This window comes from Athene noctua, chromosome 2 (assembly GCF_965140245.1).
Source record: "Athene noctua chromosome 2, bAthNoc1.hap1.1, whole genome shotgun sequence".
NCBI lineage: Eukaryota > Metazoa > Chordata > Aves > Strigiformes > Strigidae > Athene > Athene noctua.
In genome coordinates this window covers 81,830,192-81,836,646 of record NC_134038.1, presented here as the reverse complement: position 1 = coordinate 81,836,646, position 6,455 = coordinate 81,830,192, and the positions used below count along the sequence as shown (strand labels likewise).

The window sequence follows — 6,455 nt, the reverse complement described above, 5'->3', positions numbered from 1 at the left end:
AACCCCGGCTACAAACGCAACGCCGACACCGCCCGGGGCGGGGATCCCGCGGGGCCGCTCCCCCCCTCTCCCCGGCCGGGCCCCCCCGCGCTGCCCCGGCACCGGGCGTGGGGGGGGGGGTCCCGCTGTGCTGGGTGGCGAGAAGGGGGCCGGGGCCACCCGGCCGCCTCAGGAACCGCGGGGCAACGGCTGGCGGCGGGGTGCTCGGGAAGGAAGGGTAACCCCTGTCACCCACCGCGGGGTCTGGCTTCGGCTTAAGAAGCGAGGGGAGTTCTCCATTTCCCCTGCAGCTCCGCCAGCAATTTGATATAATTTATGGTGTCACACGACGTTATTTTTCATTTTCTAGCAGCAGTTCCCTTAATGGAGACCAACGTCATCAGCATCTGTCTGAAATGTAGCCGTGAAACGCAAACACAGTTTAGTGACTTCAGAGGTGGGTTTTGGTTTTGTTTTTTTCCCCCCCCCTATCATTAAATGTGGATTTCCTTACTAATTCACTCATTACCAAGATGAAAGGCATTCATCCAGAAAGAAATTCACCCTGGCCGGGTACCTTCCCTTACAGCGCTCTTTTAGGTGTAATTTGTCCCAGCTGCAGGCTGAGAATTTGCATAGGCCAGTGTAATTTCTTTTCTGGTTACACATTAAAGAACAATTTTCTTCCGTCTCCCTAGGGACTTTGCAGGAAAAACAGAAGGGAATTGTAATGGTCTGAACAAGTGACACAGACTTGACTTTTCTACAGAGTTACAAGTAGTTTGCTCCAGTGCAGAACTGGGACAAACTTACAGGGTTGCTTTTGTTGGTTTTTTTTTCTAAAATATCATAAGATATTAAAATGCTTGGAGATAGAAAATCAACATGTTTCATGAAACAGTGGAGAGATTTGTTCCATCTGGCATGAATACCAGATTGTTTCCCCATCCATCGCAGCTAATCTGGGCAAGGAACAAAACAGACAAAACCTGTTCAGTATCAATGTACCAAGCACTCACTTACGTGTGCGCACAGCCAGCCACAAACATCCAAGTTATCCAAGTAAAAGAAAATCTAGGCTTAAAAACCAGCTAAAAATAGCAAAAGTAAATAGTTGACTTGAGAGGCCTAAAGTTATCAGTTGGGCAGCACTGTGCGCTGCTCCATCGAAAAATCCCTTTTGAAAAAAAAAAATGTCTAAGTGCCACCTCTATGTCTCTCTGCAGCATCAGCTAGCTGGTGCTCTCTGTTTGGGCATGGAATTTGCAGTTTAATGTAGCTGTGTCTCAGGAGGCGCAGCTGAGAGAGGTGATGTTAGGATATAGCTCACATGGCATCCACCTGGGATGGGATTTGGTTTTGAGCCGTGTCTTGCCTGCAGCTATCCCACACTTCAGCTTCCCCTTTTCTCCTGCAGGCCAGTGTCGGTGCCACGTGATGGTTTAGCATTCCAGCCAAACCCAAATTTGCCTCTCTAACCTGTGTTAAGATTTTAGGATTTAATAGGTGATTTCTTTGTGCAGACAGGCCTGAAAGTTAATGTTTATTTGGTTGCTGACTCATTAGAGAAGAGAGAGGAAAGATGCATAGTACAAACACTGCAGATCAACCTCCATTATCAGTGAGTCCTTCTCCCTTCCTGGCTCTGGTCTCTCTTCTCAGGGCATGTATTCAGCACGTCAGTGCGACCTAGAGAATAGTCTATGCCCTTCCACCCATGCTCTTGCTGGGAATAAGTCCTGGGGCAATCAGTCAGAGATCACTTACTTGAAACCTCTTGAGGTATTTTTTTAAGTAATAATGTCATTTTTTCCCTCCTTAAGCTCTTTCTGGACCTCTTCCCTGAGCCACTTAGGGAGTGCTCCCTACTACCTTTTCTCATTTGTGGAGGATGTTGTCTCCCCTCCTCACAAGTCACTGAGACGGGACAGCCTCTACCTGCCTTGCTCCTCTAGAAGCCCCTGCATAGCCTTGGATGCAGACAGCTCTGCTGGGGCTGAGCAAGGTAACACACAGGCCTCCTGCACTCTGTGTTGGACTGCTCTGGGCATGCCATTCCTGTTAACTGAATATGACTTAGGAGAATCCTAAGGAGAGCAAGCAAAGTCTAGGTCTGAGCCGAGATCAACCATAAAAAGGGGAATAGCAGCTAAATGGAAAACAGTTTCTGTTATGGACTGTGCAGAAGTGGTTCTAGTGCTGTTACAAGCATGCAGAAAGTCTGACTCCCCCAAAATAGCTTGGAAAACAATGTAGGGAGCTAGAGAAGGCCTTACTTAGAGTATGTATTGAACATGTTTCGAGAGAAGTAATGCCTCCCCTGCTTTGCCTCTGAGTAGGCGGCGGCTCTGTTGCGGACAAGGGGAGAGCTCCAGGGAGTTCAGGCTGGAAGCAGCCTAAGTTTGATCCTGTTCCTCCAGACTTTCTGGTCATGGCATTTTGCACATGTTTGTGATACTCAGGCAAGGCTACGTGCTGATGACAAACTTCTGTTGCTTAGGGCTAGTTATGATACTTCCTTCTTTTATGGCAGCATTAGGAACTTGCCCATAACACGAACCTCCAGGTTTTTCTCTAGGTCATAGCATCTCAAAGCTGCAGGCATAACCATGACTATCTCCCTCTGCTTGTACCCACGCAAGACTTCATAGCAATTACAGCAAAAGCTTATACCAAAAACTGTGTTAAGCAAGTGTGAAGACATTTTTAACTGTCTCTGTTTAAAGCCACAAATCATCAGCAGAAGCAACTGCTATGTTCTTGCTCCCATTTGCAGGTGAGCAGGAGGAGTTATAACTACAGCCCAAAGAACGTAAACAATTCAAAAGGAGTGTGAAAAGGGTCTGCTGATACAAAACCAACAGCATCCAACCAGTAAGAGTAGGAAACCCAGGTGCAGAACTGGTGAGAGCCTCACCGTTCAGTTTTTCAAGTCCATTATTAACAGCCAGGAACCATTTCCCCGTTTATCGTCATTTATTACTACTACCAAGGTCAGGTACAATGCATAGGTGAAAGCAGTGCTCATGCAGATGTGAACTGCAGCACAGGGGCTTGCTTTCTATAGCAGATCACCAGCTTGGTGAGATGCTAAAATTTAGGGCATAGCTCTACGAACTTACCAACACTTCTTTTTGAGTGGTTAATTTTGCTTCGTTTTTCTTGCTCAGTGAACGGGTCCCTGTTCTTACTTGCCTTTCTGTCATGTCTCCTCTGCATCTCCTCTCCAGAGTATCCCCCCAAGCTGGATTTCTCTCCCCTGACTTCTTCTGCCAGGGGTAGAAAATGAGTCTCTACAGACTCAGCTTGTCTTCACAGATCAACAAGCTGTGAAAGGATCTGGCTTCCTGTTTCATTTCCGTTCAAGTTTTCAAAGTCACACAGGCTGTCTATGCTTCTTCATATCCAAGCCACAAGAAAAAAAAAAAACAACAAAACAAATGAACATAACTCAGCTATTTATAAAAGTCACATTGCTACCTCCCTCTGCATCTTCCAAGTTGAGGGCTGGAGATTGCAGGGTGATTTTTCAAACTGTGATATACCACCCATATGCGGTCTCTATCTTAGTGGTAGTCCTCAGAGAGTCACAACTTCTTCTTTTCACCTCCAATATCATGTTTGATTGCTAAGCATTTAACATTACTTATCATGCAATCAATGTGATTTCTGTAGAAACACTGACCATGAAGAGGAAACAGGTGGTCCACACAAGCATCCTTTCTCTATTAAGATACAGACTGGGCTATATAAAAGCAAAGTTTACACAGATAGGATTAAATCACTTAACAGATAGAGCCTTTTTAGTAAGAGTAAGCAAAGGGTCCTTCAAGATATTCTTTCCTTACCCCTTCTCACTCATTGTTTTACGTTAAATGAGACCAGTGGTTTCTCTACAGTCTAAGGCTACTAATTACTACTTAATTACACTGTTGAAAGCTATATCCCAATGTCATAGCTTACGTGCTCACTAAATCCAGTCTCCTGCTCTGAAAATACCCATAACTTCTTGTTTCAGATGCAGAAGCAACCAGTTGCCCTGCCAGAATCCTTTTTTGTTGACTTTTGCACCATGTTACAGATGGATTTTTAAAAAAATAATTGTTGGAACTCATACAGTGACTGATTCACATTTTCCCTTTCACTGCAATGCTGATTTCCCTTTCTACATTTTTCTTTACGGTATTTTTGTGAAATTAGTTTTAAAATGCTATTTCTCCATTCTCACCCTTGGATCTGGAGCATTTGCTAAAAAAAATAAGGAAATTTGGAAAGGTGGGGTTGGGGGAATAACCGTTACTTATATTACATAATTCTTTCTGTTTGTTGGCACATCAGATTGCTCCAGTCCAAGGCTTGGGCCCCATGACTGCAAGCCTGCAAACACTTCTTTCACCATTTACTGTGGAGGAAGGAGAAGAGGAACAATAAAGAATTTTCTGTCTTGAAGCTTTCACTTGCTGCCTTTGAATGCTGTCATACTATTCATGCTTCATGCCAGTGAGCATCCAAAGGCAACAATTGAATGCTTACAGACAGCGTGTGTATATATATATATATATACAAACACGCACACATTTATATGTATATATGCATGTATATTTTTTTGTCTGTGTTCAGTTTTCATTAGCAGAACAAGACAGTTCCGAGAGGTGAAAAACTGTGGACTGGCTACAGGACCAGTGCATCTCCAAGGGGAGATCTGGAGAGAAAAAAGAAAGAAACACTGCGCATGCCTTCTTTTGCTTTAGTTGCTCAGCGCTGGTGTTTTTTTTAATTAATAAAGTAAAAAAGGAAGCTGTTTAGTTTAAATTATACAGTGAAAATTCACTGTCTTCACTGCACTGAATTCCCTTTCATTATCTTAAATTCCTCTGTTGTACTACTTAATCAATTTTTGTCTGGTATATTGGTTTGCTCTGGCCAGAACCAGTTCTGGATATTTAGCACTGCCTACTCATCCTCTGCTCTTGGAGTTTCCACATTCTTTAATCCATATACCGTATTTCCCAAACAAGCATAGCTGGTTCACTTGGATAACTCTTCAATAACTCTTTATCCAAGCAGGAAAAGAATGAATTGCCTCACTTTCCTGCTGTGCTGGGGCATTAATATTTGCTTGAGCTCTGAATTTCTTCCATAGCCTGGTGAGCATCTTTACGGCACGGTGAAAATGCTGGTACATCTGAACAGTCTGTGTGGAAGGGATCTAGGAACTTGGAGGAGTTTTGTAAAGTGATGTCATCTTTGCTCCAACAAGATCAGGTGACAGGCAGAAAAGGACTCCAAAATGGAGGTCAGACCAGGACTTTCTTCACCCTTTCCTTGCAGGAAAGTCTCAGCTGAACTTTGAAACTGGGCTGAGTTACAAAAAAAATACAGGATAAATTCCCCCAACACACCCTATGCCTTTTTTTTTTTTTTTTTTTAAATTTTATTTTTTAATTATTATTAGAAATAACTGAAGAGGTTTATGCAAGGTCATGGGGAGAAGAGAAAGACAAACCTAAAATGGAAGATGATGAATTTGGTGTGCTAGAGGCAGTGACCACCTGAGGTGATACAGTCCACAAACTAAGAATAGCTGTGTTTACTCAGTAGCTACTGTTTGCATGCCTGCCTATTTGCGCTCTTTATCACACTCACAAGCTGACAAGGAAATTTCCTTTGTCCACCCCCATGCTTCTGTGGTGGGTGTTATCAGACAGCCTCTCCTACCCGTGACATTCCCTTGTGGTTCTGTGAGATGTAGAAAATGAGGTCTGCATTTGACTTCACCACAGCTCAACACGCTTGTTTCCCTGCTCCCCAATGATAGGAGAGCTCTTGGTCTTCAGTGGCAGTTGGCAAACCTAAACATGATGTGACACAACATCAGCTATATGCACGCTTTAAGCACAAATACTTTAGAGATGTGATGACGGTCTGAGTTTGTTCCAGAGTTGCAGGCAGTTTCATATCTATTAATGAGCTCTAGAGCCAACTTCTTCCTTTCTTTCTGCTTTCTCCCTTTCTACTGGAAGCAGACTAAGGTTACAGAGACAAATATCTGCAGTGTCCGATTGCATGGAGTCACTTTTTTTCTGCTATAACAAGTTGTTCTACCATTTCGTTTGTTACTTGGAAGAAAATTACCCTTTCAGGAACAATTATCTTTATTGTTGGCAACTTTCTGCTGCGGCTGGATAGGTTGGGGGCAGGAGAGGTGCTGTCCTATGCAGGTGCACAACAGGTTATTTAGTGGGTCAACAGGTTATACTATTCCTTCTGAAGACTAATAAGGGGACTACCATTAATACAATCTACTTTCTGGACAGATTAGGATTTTGGAAGCATCAAGCAGAGTTGCCTCCAAGTGCCTGGGTTTGGGCAGAGGAGTTCAACACCTTTGGGAGAAGGAATCCCTGTTTAAAAGGTCTGTGACAGGCCTTGCTTTTGGACAATTCTATGTAAATCAGATACTTCATACTTGGAGG

The 6,455-nt window shown here is 43.7% G+C and overlaps 1 long non-coding RNA gene across 1 annotated transcript; it reads left to right on the top strand.

The window, feature by feature from the left end:
• The first annotated feature begins 91 nt into the window (after positions 1 to 91).
• On the top strand, positions 92 to 4,715 carry LOC141957655 (uncharacterized). Its single transcript, XR_012633144.1, has 3 exons — positions 92 to 217; positions 350 to 436; positions 4,600 to 4,715. It is a non-coding gene; the product is annotated as an uncharacterized LOC141957655 (long non-coding RNA).
• Positions 4,716 to 6,455: the final 1,740 nt, after the last annotated feature.